The 17,370-nt window shown below is 37.9% G+C and overlaps 2 non-coding genes across 2 annotated transcripts; one reads left to right on the top strand and one right to left on the bottom strand.

Annotated features, from left to right (window-relative positions):
* Positions 1-2,180: 2,180 nt before the first annotated feature.
* LOC141290748 (U5 spliceosomal RNA) lies at positions 2,181-2,296 on the top strand. The gene has a single exon (XR_012340207.1). It is a non-coding gene; the product is annotated as a U5 spliceosomal RNA (small nuclear RNA).
* A 588-nt stretch (positions 2,297-2,884) lies between these two features.
* trnas-aga (transfer RNA serine (anticodon AGA)) lies at positions 2,885-2,966 on the bottom strand. The gene has a single exon. It is a non-coding gene; the product is annotated as a tRNA-Ser (tRNA).
* Between the last annotated feature and the right edge of the window lie 14,404 nt (positions 2,967-17,370).

The following is a 17,370-nucleotide window of genomic DNA, read 5'->3' as shown; positions in this document are numbered from 1 at the left end:
TCCAAACATCTGCATGTCAACACAAAAGAACACAACGGTCTAACAACTAGGGCTGGTCCGAATACCATTTTTTGAGCTTCGAAGCTTCGGTGGGAGGGGCTGAACATATTCTTCTCTCTAATAAAGGCAGGAATCTCTGTATGTCTTTCTGTTTGCATTTTTATTATGTCGAGAACAGTTCATCCAAACGATTTTTGCTGTGGACCCAAGGGAGTGCAGTGTTGCATTTTGGTGCAATATGGACACACCACACGTTCAGAATTAATAAATTGTAATAGAACATTGCGAGTTGGATGCGACGCGCCTCACGCAGGCAGAGCATATGCTTCATGAACGGACACCGCGCTAGTGATACAAAACACACAGGTCTGTTGAGTGCAATACTTTTAATAAGGTAGCCTAAAAAAATTTAACAAACAAATCACTCCCAAATCAGAAATTAGCACAGTAATTACTGGCACCGTGAAGGGTATGGCTATTTAAATAAAAGAAGAACGAAAAAAATGGCGCGGTGTTTATATATAAATAAATTATTCATATCTAAATTATTTATAAATAAATATATATATATATACATTATATATAACGTTTGTGTATATAATATAAAATACACAGCCTATGTATATTATGTTGAAACCCAAAATAAATGAGGCCCAAACATTATTAACAAACGTGCGTGTTTATTTGAGCACTTCCGTCAGTGAACAATCAGCCTACAAAACGCTAAAATAAATCAAATAAATAATGCATTTAAATATGAATCTAGCCTAAATAAGAATGTTAAATCGGCTATTTAAGAAACATTCGTTGCAAACATTACTAAAACCTCGCCCGGACCTTCTCCGACATGCTCATCAGAATTACTGGCCCGAGTCCGACAGGAACCGGTCTGTTTTCTCTTTCTCTTCCCCATTGCACAGCTGCTGTTTTTAATAGCAAAGTGATTACATTTATTTTCGTTTATTTAGGTTATAAAGTTAATTTAGAAATATATTTGGAACACTTTTTATTTGTTAAATTTAAGTTTTTGTTTTTTAAAGTAACGACCAAGTCATCACGATTTCAATTAAAACCCATAAGCACGCTTTGCAGAACATGGAAGCGCCAGCCAGCGCTATGTGAAACTTCATTTTTGCTCATAAAGGTAAGACTAATCTATCATCCGAAACTGTAAAAAAAATAATTAAAATAATTAAAATCGAAAACAAAACTCTTCCAATAGCTATAGGCCTAATGCATATGCATTTAGGTATTAAAGCCGCATCAATGAGCAAATGGCATCAGGATCGTCAACTTCATCTTTGTGTCAAATACTAGTTTATTAATAAATAATTCAAATATCTCCCTACTTTTTCCCCAAGGCGCATGTTGTCATTACGACAGTCACAGCCCTAGTTTTGCTTAAACCATTTAAGTGGGCCCGACTGTACTTTATAGTGTCTCTCAAATATTACTCAATTTCTCTCTCTCTCTCTCTTTTTTTTTTTTTTTTTTTTTTTTGCTGTTTCTGTGTTAATGGCGCAGCAGTCTGATCTTCTTCATTCATATTTAAGCGCAAATGAGAACCGTTTTGAGGGGGATGCAAGGTGTATGAAAAAAAGAAAAAACGAATATTGAATCTCAAAATTTAAAATCGAATGCCAACCCACCGAACGAATATTCGATTTGAATATTCTGGTCCAGCCCTACTAACAACCATATATTTTTTTAATAGTAATTTACTCGTTTGTTTAATTTCAACAAAAATAATATCCTAAGCATAAAGCGATGGAAGTTACCTACACGTTACGTGCACATGTCGGAATGTTTAACATGGTGCTGTAAATTGATCTGCTGTAACTGACGCTTTTGATGTGTCCTTAATCTGTCGTAAATCACCTCAGGGGTCGCGATCAAACGGAAAGAAATTTGCAGGGCTGATGGCTTTTTAATTTGCATGTTTTTTTAAATATAACTATTAACTACTAGGTTTTATCTTTTGTTAGTTATGGATAAAATATTAATAATAGTTTTAAAAAAATTATTTGATTTCTTGGAAATCGTCTCGCGACCCCCGCTCAATGTCTCACGACCCCCCAGGGGGTCGCGACCCCTACTTTGGGAACCACTGCCCTAGATTACCCTTGGTGAGCGTAGTGGTTTACCACAGTGAGCGCACAGGTCCAAGGACATAGAGACACATCTCGACTTTCTCGTCATCAGCGCATAAATCTTTCGCCTTTTACTAAAGATTTCTGTGGAGGGGAACCTTTGCGAGTGACCTGTATTTTTTGGGGGCTCTGCTCACAGCAGAGCTACACTATAGTGTCAAGAGCAGAGTCAATCTGGCCACCCGCCAGCGTGCAGTGGAACGAAGCGCGCCTCGTCATGGTCTGTGTTTGCAGCCTTTGCGCTTCCAGCTTCGCGGCTTCAAATTTCTTTAGCCAGCATGGAAAGACAGCGCTCTCTCGTCCATGACGGGATACAAACCCTGGACGGGATCAAACAAAGATGGCTTTAGCTCTGTTGGCCCCATCAGTGACTTGTGCACTTCGAGCCTTCTTTGTTGACCCCGAAAGCCAGCCTCTGCTGCCTGCGTTGTTGGAATAGTTTAACTGGCACCGCACCCGTACGAAAAATGGAGGTGGCAGAAAGGAGCTCAGTGAACAAAAAGCCTGCCGTGACCCGGATTCGAACCGGGGTTGCTGCGGCCACAACGCAGAGTACTAACCACTACACGATCACAGCGCACCACTGGCTCACATCTGGTGGTGCCGGCCGTCCGAATTTAAATTAAAAAAGGGCTAGCGGCGCTTTTTATTACTGTGGAGAGAGGGCACACAAATCCGAGCTAGGGACACGGAAGAAAAGGGCCCTTCTACTTCTCCTCAGCACTGGTGAAGAGCGTAGTCGGCAGGATTCGAACCTGCGCGTGGAGACCCCAATGGATTTCTAGTCCATCGCCTTAACCACTCGGCCACGACTACGGCGACCCTGACGTCCTCTGTCCCGTTGTCGAACTCAAAGTTGGCTGAAAAAACAATGAACTGGCTACCGCTTTACTAAAATCGTCTAGCGTAAAACTCCTAAAGGGGAAACCAGCCCACCACAAGCAACGAAAAATTCATGAAGCAATCACTCTATGTGAACTCTGTCACATCTTTAAGCGTACGCCGACACACGGCAGTGCTGGACTGTCACGACTGCAAGCTGAGGCCGCCGACAAGAAGATGGCCCTTCGCCCGAACAGGGACTTGAACCCTGGACCCTCAGATTAAAAGTCTGATGCTCTACCGACTGAGCTATCCGGGTACTTGTGTTTTGTGTGCCTCTTACTTTTTATATAAGAACACTTTCTCCACAAGCTGCCTGGGAGAAGCTCACTTGCCACAGGAGCTACGGGACAAAGGCTGCACGCAATTACGTCAGAGAGAGCGAAGGCCAAAGGCCTTGGAAGGCCCAACCACCGTCGCAAGAAGCTAAAGGTAAAAGGGGGAATGCCCGACCACATCCGGCATGGTTCGAACCTGCGCGGGGAGACCTGTCATCTCACGCCTGCCTGTGGACCACCTGCTCTCTTGGCTGGAGGCGGGCAGCACAGGATCCCGCCGAGCTTCAGGCGCATAATTCAACTGAAGGGTGAGTTGGCAAAAAGGAGCTGGACGTCCCCGTCGCTTAACAGCAAAGGGCTGCCGTGACCCGGATTCGAGCATTCTTTTCTGATTGCTTAAAACTGGCACCGAGCGCCTGCGCTGGTGGTATAGTGGTGAGCATAGCTGCCTTCCAAGCAGTTGACCTGGGTTCTATTCCCGGCCAATGCGTTGTTTTCGGCTGCGGTTGACCTCGAAGCAGAACTCCTTCTGTGACCTCTGTCTGCACCAAAAGCTTTTGGATGAGTCGTTCAACAGCAGCAGAGAACTAGGTCTCCCCGTTGGGGAATCTAACCCCGGTCTTCCACGTGACAGGCGGAGATACGGTCCACTATACTAACGAAGAGTTGCGCTTGCTGTTCTTCGCTCTCAGCACACGCGACTGCACCCAACTTGCCAGAACGAGCCCCTACTCCATGAAATACCAGATTGACCCGCCACGAGCTAAAGTCTCTCAATATCTTGAATGCTACACATTACAGTGGGTCATTATTTGGACCGCTTTATTTCATTTAATATTTTTTTGGCCTCTAATACGGGGGCATGAAAAAAGAGATGACATTACCTTGATCGGGTTTCACTTTATTTCACTTGATATGTCTGACAGCATAGTTTGGTAAAAAGCCCAATATTTAAAATGTGTAATAAGTAACAATAAAAGATTTACTCATCAAAATAAATTTTTAAGACACTTAATAAATTTAGTGAAAAAAGGTTTCTGCACCGAAACATTGCAATTTTGATTTTTAGATAGAATCTCAAACTCTCACATTTGTAGTTTTTAATATGTTTAGCACATATTATAAAATATATTTAAATATAAGTTTCAGTGAAAAATAACCTTAGGGGTTATCCCGAAGTTTCAACGTCACAACATTAACTTTTTCTATTAACTATTTCATGTGGTGAAGGTACACACAGCTATGAATAAATGATAAAGAAAGCAAACCAATTACATTTAAAAGAATTAGATTTGCAGAAAACACATAGTTTGTGCTTAAAATACTTAATAATAAGCCAAATCAAGGAAAGTAAAAGAGTCAAGCAAGCATCAACATAATATAATATATGAAAGTCTGAAAATATTAAATGCAATTAGACAATGTTAAAAGACTATTCATAGGCATAAATGTAGCCAGATCTGTAATTTGGCTGGTAGTCGATTATAGATAAATTTCACCACGTGCAGTGATTTAACCAAAAATCACTAATTCTTGATACTAATAATAAGCTTTAATCTGACATAATTTTTTTTGATGATTTTATTGTATTTTACACCAAAAAAAATTGTGATTAAGATCTGCACACAGTTTCTTAGTACATCGTGTGAGTGATTTAGGAGCGACTGTTTTAATGAATATGAAATTGTGCATTTATTTAAAACAGTGTGAACTGTGAACTATTTATATATATAAAATAAAAATAAATCTATTTATTAAAAAAATAAATTGTACCAATAACAAGCTTAAATTTGGTACAAAACACATTTATGTTGTTTGGTCAAAGGGAATTTTGTACCACAAAAACTGATCGATATATTAGCTTTTTTTAGGCAGAAAAAAATTAATAAACAACCCTGACGACAGTGGGATGGAAGATAATGGTGGCAGCAGTGTAAGTACTAATAGAAAATAAAGCAAGGCAAGGCAAGGCAAGTTTATTTATATAGCACATTTCATACACAATGGTAATTCAAAGTGCTGTACATAAAAGGAATTAAAATCATAATAGCATAAAAATCATACAAATTTATAATAATCACAACAATAAAAACAAAATTTAAGAACATTTAAGATGATTTAAAAAATGATTTAAAATTAATTAATACAGTAAAATGATTGTTCATAAAATAATGCAATCTGTTCGGACGTAGCACAGTGCTCATTCAATAAATGCACAACTGAACAGATGAGTTTTGAGTCTGGATTTAAATGTGGCTAATGTATTAGCACATCTGATCTCTTCTGGAAGCTGATTCCAACTGCGGGCGGCATAATAGCTAAAAGTGGATTCCCCTTGTTTTGTGTGAACCCCTTGATATTAACCCTTGAAAATAAATAAAATGTAAATTGTAAAGATAGTGAATATTTTTTAATTACTTTATTATTTTTTCCACAGGCCACTACAGAAATGATCACTACAACTGTGAGTTTACACTTGTAATTCAGTTATAAAAATATTTGTCCTGCTCCTCCTGCTGAAGACAATGAGGAAAATGTAATTTATACAGACTATACTCTATAACTATGTACTGTGTAATGAGGAAGAGCAGGACGAAGTGCAGGAATATTTTTTTTTTAGTTCATAGTTTTTTTAAATAAATAAAAAAAGTTTAAAATGTTTTATTTTTTATGTAAATAGTTCACAATTTATTTTGTTTTAAATACATTTGTTTTAATAAATATTTTTCATATATTTATTTGTTGAATTCACAATTATTTATTTGCTCCTAAAGAACTCCTCATTCAATGCATGAAAACATTCAGTTCAAAGGTAGTCCTTGAGGCTCCCCACCGAGTGTTGAAATCAGACCAGACCTTTGTGGATTATACAGTCAAAACATTTTTTAAAAAGACAACACATTTTGAAGCTATTGCTGATGTTTAGTTCTGTTGAGTCAAATTAAGCCGCAGGGTCCACTCCTGGTGGTGCCCTTCCGTCAATTCCTTTAAGTTTCAGCTTTGCAACCGTACTCCCCCCGGAACCCAAAGACTCTTGGTTTCCCCCGCGCTGCTAGACCGTTCATGGGAATAACGCCGCCAGATTGTGAGTCGTCATAGTTTACGGTTGGAACTACGACAGTATCTGATCGTCTTCGAACCTCTGACTTTCGTTCTTGATTAAAGAAAACATTCTTGGCAAATGCTTTCGCTCTTGTCCGTCTTGCGCCGGTCCAAGAATTTCACCTCTAGAGGTGCAATATGAATGCCCCGTTCCTGTTCCATTATTCTTAGCTGCAGTATTTAGCGGCGACGGGCAGCCTGCTTCGAATTAATTTTTTCAAAGTAAAGGTGCGGGGGACCGGACACCCAGTCAAGGGCATCCGGGGGGGGTGCAACTACGAGTTTTTTAACTGCAGCAAGGTCAGTATATGCTATTGGAGCAGGAATTACCACAGCTGCTGGCACCAGACTTGCCCTCCAATGGGTCCTCACCCAGGGGTTTAGGATACGCTCATTCCCCGTATCCCATGGTCACCATGGTGGGCGCCGTAAGTACCATCGAAAGTTGATAAGGCAGATATTCGAAAGAGACCTGTATCGTTATTTAACCTCTCAATTTCTGGCACCACTCAATCAATGGTACCAATAATAAGCTTTAATTTGAAAAAAAACATTTATATAGATTTTAGTGTGGTCATATAATATTATATATACAATGGTATTAAAAAGTGCTGGCCCCCTTCCTTTTTTGAATGTTTGTCACACTTTAATGTTTCAGATCATCAAGGAAACTTAAATATTAATCAAAGATAACACAAGAAAACACAACATGGAGTTTTTGAATGAAGTTTTTTTTTATTATGAAGGGAAACAAATTCCAAACCCACATGGCCCTGTGTGAAAAAGTGTTTGCCCCTAAACTTAACCGTTTGGGCCACCCTTAGCAACAACAACTGCAATCAAGCGTTTGTTATATCTTGCAGTCTGTTACAGCGCTGTGCAGGAATTTTTGGCCACTCATCTTGGCTGAATTGTTGTAATTCAGCCATATTGGAGGGTTTTCGAGCATGAACCACCTTTATAAGGTCATGCCACAGCATCTCAATAGGATTCAGATCAGGACTTTAACTAGACCACTCCAAAGTCTTAATTTTGTTTTTCTTCAGCCATTCAGAGATGGATTTGCTGGTGTGTTTTGGATTATTGTCCTGCTGCAGAACCCAAGTTCGCTTTAGCTTGAGGTCACGAACAGATGGCTGGACATTGTCCTTCTGGATTTTTTGGTAGACAGCAGAATTCTTGGTTCCATTTATCACAGCAAGTCTACCAGGTCCAGAAGCAGCAAAACAGCCCCAGACCATCACACTACCACCACCATATTTTACTGTTGGTATGATGTTCTTTTTCTGAAATGCTGTGTTACTTTTACGCCAGATGTAATGGGACACACATCTTTCAAAAAATTCAACTTTTATCTCGTCAGTCCACAGAGTATTTTCCCGAAAGTCTTGGGGATCACCAAGAGGTTTTCTGGCAAACCTGAGACGAGCCTTTATTTTCTTTATGCTCAGCAGTTGTTTTCGTCTTGGAACTCTGCCATGAAGGCCATTTTTGCCCAGTCTCTGTCTTATGGTGGAGTCATGAACACTGACCTTAATTGAGACAAGAGAGGCCTGCAGTTCTTTAGATGTTGTGAAGTCTTTGTTTTGTTGCTGCACTCTCAGGGTAATTTTGGTCAGCTGGCCACTCCTGGAAAGGTTCACCAATGTTCCATGTTTTCGCCATTTGTGGATAATGGCTTTCACTGTGGTTCGCTGGAGTCCCAAAGCTTTAGAAATGGCTTTATTACCTTTTCCAGACTGATAGATCTCAATTACTTTCTTTCTAATTCATGCCTGATTTTTTTATACCTCAACATGATGTGTAGCTTTTGAGGATCTTTTGGTCTACTTCACTTTGTCAGGCAGGTCCTATTAAAGAGATTTCTTGATTGCGAACAGGCGGGGCAGTAATCAGGCCTGGGTGTGGCTAGAGAAACTGAACTCAGGTGTGATAAACCACAGTTATGTTTAATATTAAAATTTGTTTGATGATCTGAAACATTCAAGTGTGTCAAACACGCAAAAAAAAAAAAAAAAAAAATCATTATTCATCATTAAGGGAGAGCTGCACTGCCTTATAAGGTTGACAACAGATGATACTTCATTGCTGGCTTTCTCATGCTGCATCCTATCGGGTTATTGCCCCAGTCTTCACCTTACTTTATCAAAACAACGTTATAATAGGAAGACTGTCAAACTGTCTGTCTAGCATTGTAAAGTGGATGAATGTAAACTTTTTAAAATTGAACAAAGATAAAAATGAAGTTCTTATTTTGGGTAAAAAATCTGAGCGGGAGAGGATTGAAGCGGAATTGGGTTCCTTAGCCTCACAATCTAAGAAAGAGGTAAAGAACCTGGGAGTCATTTTGGATTGTGATCTAAGTTTTAAGTCACATATTAATCATGTTACAAAAACATGCTTCTATCACTTGAGAAATATTGCCAAGATTTGCCCTTTTCTATCTCTTAATGATGCTAAAAAACTAATTCATGCGTTTATCTTCTCTCGACTCGATTACTGTAATGCTGTGTACACTGGTTTACCTAAGGGTTCTATAGTTAAGCTGCAGTTGATACAAAATGCAGCAGCTAGAGTATTAATGAAACTGAAGAAACGAGAACATATTACACCGGTTTTAATGGAATTACATTGGTTACCAGTACACCAAAGGATTGATTTTAAGATTCTTACAATAGTTTATAAAGCATTACACAACCGGACACCTTCTTATATTTTCTGACTGTTCATCAAGATACAGTCCTAACCGAATGCTACGTTCTTCTAGTGCTGGACTTTTAACATATTACACAGTAAATCTCAAGCAATCTGGCGGTACTTCTTTTAGCCACTATGCTCCATCTCCATATGAAACCAAGGAGATGTCTAGTCTATCCAGTTCCAACTAATTATATTTAATGTGATCCCGTCCACGAGCTACGTCCCATTGATATTCAAATTAGTGCTACAAGCGCGGCAAGGACCGGAGTATCTGTACGCGAGGAAACTCCCACATCACCGCAAACAAAGCAACACGACTTTTCAAGTTCATCTTGGTTACTGTAGAAGACGTGCTGTGAGGAATACGACTTATATTTACCTCGATCAGAAGAAGGACGCGATACAACGCAAACCCAGCAGGAGGAGACATTTACTTGAGTCTTTTATTTGCCTTTCGTTCTTTTGCTGTTATTTACTTTGACAAAACATATACACATTTTACTAGTTAGACTTATTCCAAACTATAATTCCTGACTAAATCAAATGGACCATTATGAAGTATGTTTGATCGCATTGCATCTCACATGATGCCATTAGGGTGTAAAAGTAAAATGCGTGCTTGCACTGAATATATGTTTACATCACGTTTATTAGTAATATAGTGCTAAAAAATAATTATCAGTTTCTCAGTACTTTTTGTTATTTAGTGATCTGAAACCTGCTCAACAGATGAATCCTGCTGTCTTTCCCTTGAGTCTCTTCAAACTGTTTTCCTCTGAGAGCGCTGTACAAACTTCAGATGATACAGATAAAAATCCAGTACAAATACAGATAAATTGTGCACGCACTTTATTATTATTATTCTTTATTTGGCATGGACATCACAATTACATTGGACCATATGTATTTGCTTAAGTGTTTTAGCACACATGCTAATTTTCAACACCTGTCCAAGGGAGGCTAGTTGTTAAAAAATAATAATAATAACAATAATAATAAGTTACAATACATGAAAAGAAATAATAATAAAAATATTAGTACCATTACAAACAATAAAATAAGATACAAAAAAGTATATTTACATACACAAGCCATAAAGCAAAAGCAACAGGATCAACCAATAACCCAATAATAGACTATTTATGTAAGCACAGCTGTTTTGTTTTTAACCATCGTTTGAGTCCTATATTAAAAGTATTCCCATTGTTTTCTAATTTTAAAGTAGCAGGTAAGGCATTCCACAGTTTTGGCCCCTTCACAGAGAAAACAGACTGACCAAAAGAGGACTTATAATTTGGAACAAGACAGTCAGCACTAGTAGTGGCTCGTGTGTTTGCCCTATTAGAGCTTTGACGCCTACAGATTAATTCAGAAAACAGCAGTGATGCATGATTCTTCAGACATTTAAAAAACAGTTTAAGGAAATTAAAATCAATTAAGCTATCAAAACCAAGAAGGTTATGCTTTCTTAAAACATCACAATAATGCCATCGCATAGGTTTCTGGTCCATAACTTTTATTGCCCGTTTGTATATTGAGACAATAGGCTTCAGTAAAGTTGGAGAGGCTTGCGACCATGATGTAATGCAATATGATAAATGTGACAAAATCATTGCATGCATGTATAATTTTGCAGTTTGACAAGACAAATCCTTCCTAATAATATGGAAACAATTTAGATTTGGTTTGACCTTCCTACAAATATTCTTAACTATCAAATTTTAAATTCTTATCCAAAATTATGCCAAGATACTTGACTTCATTCACTACTTCTTAATATGCACCTTAAATACATCCCTTGCAGGCTTATTTCGTATGGAGAAGCACATAGAAGCTGTTTTCTTAACATTAAGAGTTAAATGTGACATCTCAAGCCATCTAGAAATTTTCAGATGCTCACCTGCCTAGCTAGGTGTTTTAGCAGACACATGGATGACAGTGTCATCTGCATAAATCTGACAGTTGACACCCGGACAGCAGTTAGGTAGGTCATTTATATACATTGTAAACAACAATGGGCCAAGTACTGACCCTTGCGCTACTCCCAAGTTGTTTGCACACACAGGTGATCTCAACCCATTAACCTTAACACATTGCTGTCTCCCGCCCAAATAGGACCCAAACCACTGTAAAGCTTCTGATGACATTTTAAACTGATTTAATTTATTTAATAAAATGCTATGATTAATGGTGTCAAAGGCCTTCTTTAGGTACAGGAACACTGCCACCACTACATTTCCTTTATACAATGAGACTTTTATTTTGTCCAGCAAATAACAGTTAGCTATTTCAGTGGAATATTTATCTCTAATATTTATCTCTTAATCCAACCTGCTGTGGATGAAGCAACTGGATAGACTCTAAATGTTCCGCTAGTTGTTCGGCAACAATCTTTTCCAGAACTTTGGAAACTACAGGTAGAATAGCAATAGGCCTATAATTACTAACTACCTCCTTATCTCCCGATTTATAGACCGGTGTAATTATTGCTGTTTTCCAACTCTCTGGGAATGTTTTTGCTTGTATTGACAAATTTACTAAATAAGTAATTGGCTCCAACAGACAACTTTGGTATCTCTTGATTAATTCAGCGTGAATGTCATAGATGTCCTTAGACATAGAATTACGCACATTTGCAATCACTTTCTGAACCTTATCACGAGAAACCTCTTTAATATAAAATAAGCCTGTATGGTCAGAATTAAATTCTTAAGCTGATGAGTCAATTTACTTAAAATGACTTGCTGATTCTTGTACGGATTCAATGAAAAAACTATTACAAACATTTGCTATAGCCTCATTACTATGAATCATATTACTACTAACTTGAAGACAATTTACTGTAGAATGTTTTTGCCTATTTGAATTTGACAGTCTATTTATATGTTGCCACAATTTAGAACTGTTGCCAATGGCCTCCTCAATTAATTTGAAAAAATTATTAGTCTTAGCCTTTCGCAACACTGATACTACTTTATTCCTGAAGCCAGTGTAAAAAAGATGGTCAGTATAAGATTTTGTTAATAATGACTTTTTAAGAGCAAGATCTTGCCTTTTAATAATCTGAAGAATATCACTGTTAAACCATGGAAGAGAGAATTTCTTAGGCCTACTCTTCCAGGTTTTCGTATATTTACCTATTAATTCACTTAAAATAGAGGCAAAATTGCCTGCACTGTGATTTAAGTCTGACTCTTTAATAACCTTTTCCCAATTAACTTCCTTCAAGTCATGTTCAAAGTTAACTACTTTTGACTTGGGAATTCCTGTTGTTAAAATCTGATTTTCTGTTTTATTATGATGAGGTAAACGTTTTCTAGTTAATTTTCTTACGATCAGTGTCATATTATGGTCTGAAAGACAAGTAATAAGATTATATATTTTCATTACCCTCTCTGGTCTATTCGTGAAAATCAGATCTATAAGAGTTTTACTTTTTCTTGTGATTCGAGTGGGTCTATCAATCGTTTAAAATTAAATTTCTCCATACTTAATATCAATTGTGATTTAACATTTTTAACCATCCAATTAATATTAAATTCACCAAACATCATACATTCACAGCGGTTATCGAGAAGAGAAAGAAGATTCGTCAGTTCATTATAAAACTTTACATCATGACATGGAGGATTATAAAGCACAACTATATTAAATTTCATATTTGGAGAAAGAATAACATTTAATCCCAAACACTCCATGTTCACCTTCAATTCAAATTGTAAACATCTAAAATGCTCCCTTATATAAATTAAAACACCACCCCTTCCTTCCATCTCTCCTATAACAAGTATATCCTGGTACATTAATTAGGTCAGTAAGAACATTATGATTTAACCAAGTCTCAGATATACACAAAAAATCTAAATTGGAATCAATAAGTAAATTCTGTATCTGATCTATTTTTGTTAGTATACTTCTTATATTTATATGTCCTCCCAGTATTCCTTTAGGTTTATTCCCAGAGTTCCAGATGACTTTAGCATGATTCACAGTTTGAAAGAGTCTTGACTTCCTCTGTTTCAATATTGCATGATTTATTGCATGCCTTTTAGCCCTCGTAAAACTCTGTTGGCATTCGTCCGTTATTGCAGACTGGCCATTACAGTAATGACAATGACACAGTAACTGGCATATAAGGATTAATGTGAGGCATAGAACTCACCTCAGTGTCTGATCTCAGTAAGTGATCTCAGATTGATCAAACACTACTGCCGCTGCTTTTACTCATGCTAGACAGCACAGCTCTGCATTTTCCACTTTATCCACAATTGGTAACTTCAGCCGCTGCCCAAGTTCACCTGTCGATTCATTACCCAGCGGACAGTCCCATCACCCCTCCGCACCTCTCCAGGCGATCCCCACCGACAGCCAGGGACAGCACACACTCCGGCTCCACCGGGACAAACGCCATCCAGCATCGGAGTCAGGCTAAATTGCAGAGATGTTATAGACGTTATTACCGGCTGGAAAGCTGTATTCGTTACATGTGGCTCTGCCTCCATCAGTAAAATTTCACCCACCATTGAATTAGGCTCAGAGTGAAAAAGTGGCCTAGGATTTAGGTGTACATCTCCCGATAACAGCAGCAGTAGTAGTAAAAATTTAGCTGAGTACAAATGATTCTTCTGCCGCATGATTGTAGTTTTGAATACTGGTTTAAAGATCAAAGCACGGCCATCATTAAGGATCCGTGTGAACACTGTAGCATAACCAAATCCAAAGAAATGCAGTTGTGTCTTTTCTGATAAAATGCCCAATGGATCAGCAGAAATGGAGTTTGCTTTAACCTCAAAAGTCTTTGGTGCATTGTACGCAAGTAAGACAGGCATCAATATTAGGACACCACAGATGACAAGGTACAAGCCAGGAGTGCTTTGAACATCTTTGCCTTTGATTTCAAACATATTTATGTTAATTGGGGGAGGGGGGCAGAGACAGAATGCACAGATTTTGATTTTAATGTAAGGGGTAACTGGGGAACACGGGTGCACAGAATGACTAACTGGACTAAAGGAAAGGAGCTCGACCAATAAAGGGCACACAGAAACAAAAACAGGTCCATATTCCTGGCATATCGTCCCCCTTCTGGAAGGTGCATCCTTGCACAAATGGAACAACAGAAGGAGAAGAATGGACATCCGGGAGGAGGATGACCAACAGAGTCCAAGGTGGAGATGACGGAGGGAGGAGCCTGTCTCTGTATGTCCTCGTGTTTCCTTCCCTTTCTCAGGGAACAAGGGTTGTAGTTGTAACCTCAAATGGTGATGTTAAAAATGCTAACAATGTCCTTTATTGTGCTTCAACCAAAAAACTGCACTTCCTGTGAGATCTCTTTTCAATTCATGATATACAAATGTGAAGTTCTTACATTGTAGACAGAGCAAACACATCCATATTATTCCTTGCTCTTTTATGCATTACCATGTCAACTAGCTATATTGTATTATGCTTTAAAATGTGAATTAGAATGTTCCATTCTATACATTTTGTTTGAAACTCTTTCTACACTCAGGTGATCTGTTAGGCTTCTCTCTATTATGAATTTTCATGTGCCTGTCAAGGCTTCCTTTTTGACTGAAACAGTTTCCACACTTTTTGCATGTGTAAGGTTTCTCTCCAGTATGAACTCTCATGTGAATGTTAAGGCTTCCTTTTTGAGTGAAACTCTTTCCACACCATTGGCAGGTAAAAGGGCTCTCCATGGTGTGAATTTTCTGGTGGACTTCAAGATTTCCACTTTGAGCGAAACTCTTTCCACACTGTTTGCATGTGTAAGGCTTCTCTCCAGTATGTATTCTCATGTGAGTGTTAAGGCTTCCTTTTAGAGTGAAACTCTTTCCACACTGTTTGCATGTGTAAGGCTTCTCTCCAGTGTGAAAACTCATGTGAATCTTAAGGAATCCTTTACGAGCGAAACTCTTTCCACACCGTTTGCATGAGTAAGGCTTCTCTCCAGTGTGAATTCTCATGTGTGTCTTAAGGCTTCCTTTTAGAGTGAAACTCTTTCCACACTGTAGGCAGGTAAAAGGGTTCTCCGTAGTGTGAATTTTCTGGTGGACCTCAAGGTTTGTAGTTTGAGCTCGTTTTTGTTTAGAAGTCTTTTCAAACTGTAAGCAACAAAAAGATTTTTCTCCAGATATGAAATCATGAAGATTCTCAAACTGATCTTCAGTTTCACTCGGTACCTCCCTCTCCAATTTCAGCGCTGTTAGGTCTAAGGTGGGGAAAAAAAGGAATAAAAGTTAACCCCAGTTTAGTGGCACAAAACAATTAACATCCTGCTCAGCCGGTACCCTACAGTTTAGGCTGACCGTTATACAATTAATAAATAAATCTAGAAAATCTAATGACAGAGTTTAGAATCTATATATATATATATATATATATATATATATATATATATACACACACACACAGACTAATCTGAATGTTTCTGTACCATTTTTGTCTCCAAGGGAATAAAATGCAACAAATTTAGAGAGAGACGGTGAAAAAAAAAGAAAAGGGGATAAAATCCCCACACAATTCTTTCTGAGGTTTTATTACGAGGGCAATTATGTTAGCCAAACAAAAAACCCAAGTTTGCTTCAGCTTGAGGTCACGAACAGATGACCAGACATTGTCCTTAAGGTTTTTTTTTGGTAGACAGCAGAATTCATGGTTCCATTTATCACAGCAAGTCGTCCAGGGGTGTGTTTCCCAAAAGTTCGGTCGTTACCAATATAGTTCAATGGAACTAACGATCATAGTTAGCTAACAATGCTTTTGGGAAACGTACCCCAGGTCCAGAAGCAGAATAACAGTCCCAGACCATCACACTACCACCACCATATTTTACTGTTGGTTAGAGCTGTGCAAAAATATTGATACATCTAACTATCGCGATAATTTCTTTTACGATAGTGTATCGATAGTCCAACCTCAAGTATCGATCCAAGTTGTGCCAAACGACCTCCTCCTCCGCTCCAGTAGATGTCGCTAACTCGCTATGAACAAAACGCTAAGCGGTACGGTATCAGAAGTAAGCAAGAGTGACCATGGCGGAACATATTAAAGCGCCTCCAGCTTTAAGAGCTGATGTGTGGCTGCACTTTTGTTTCAAGACTATACCAGGGAGTACTGAATTAGACAAAAAATGCCATTTGTAAACTTTGCAAATCCCCCAACGGCAGCACCAGCCCCCTTGAATGTCAAGTTAATTTTATTTTCGATATAACGCCAGATCACAATAGAAGTCATTTAAGGTTATCTTTCCTATAGAACAGGTCTATACATTGTTCTTTAATTAAACAAACTAAACTGCCTTATGTTATTTATCTTATTTACCCGAAGGCATGTCATTTCTTTCTCTACATGGTCGTGCATTCACAATGTCTCCTCCGCGAAAAGACAGACGGATCGCGGACTCCATTCATAAAAACCTAATTTACTATAGCGCGGAATGCCACCGATTCGTCGATTTTTGGATGAATAAATCAAGAGTTGGTCTGTCACTTAATTCAAATCGCGATATGGACTAGTGTCTGTCAAAACTAAAATACAAAAAGACCGTTTCAATATGAATCCTGCATGTTCCATTTGCCTCTGTATGTATGAATGGCGTTTCCTTTTTTTTGCTATATGCATATGAAGCACGCGTGATGGTCCCGCTAATTTTTGGCCTTTGCATCTCACAGGAACAGATAAACTCAATTTCCAAAGCTGCTGCGAGTCACTTTTACCGTTTCATTTGAGAAAGCATTATATCATATACATACAGAAACTTCAAGGCACTGAAGGCAACCTGTCAAAATAAAAGTACGGTTTAACATGTAACAGAACAATATTAGTCTTGTATTAGTTTGTATAATGAAAGTGTTTATATATTCCTATTTAAATAATTTACATAAAACAATATATATATGATAAAACATAAATATTGCAACAAGATTAACCACTTAATTGTAGAAAAAAAACTACAATTATTATTCAAACTGAATATAATTTTTCTTCCATGTATAGATTTTAACAGTGAACCTCCGTTTGTTTGCCAGAAATTAAAAGGGTTTATTTTTCATTTGATAATTTAATAAATTAATGTTTATGCTTTCATTTGATTATCAGAAAAATTAAAACAAGAATTTCTTAAAAAAAAAATTTAAATAAAGATTGTTGAGCCCTATTGTTTCAAAATGTTAAAATAGAGTTTTGAACTTATTTTTTCACTGACATAAATGTTTTCATTATTACACAAAGTAGGCTAAAGTGTAGGGAAAAAG

This window comes from Garra rufa, chromosome 1, assembly GCF_049309525.1.
Source record: "Garra rufa chromosome 1, GarRuf1.0, whole genome shotgun sequence".
Classification (NCBI taxonomy): Eukaryota; Metazoa; Chordata; class Actinopteri; order Cypriniformes; family Cyprinidae; genus Garra; species Garra rufa.
Note: the sequence above shows the minus strand (reverse complement) of the source record. Positions and strands in the feature narration are given on the sequence as shown.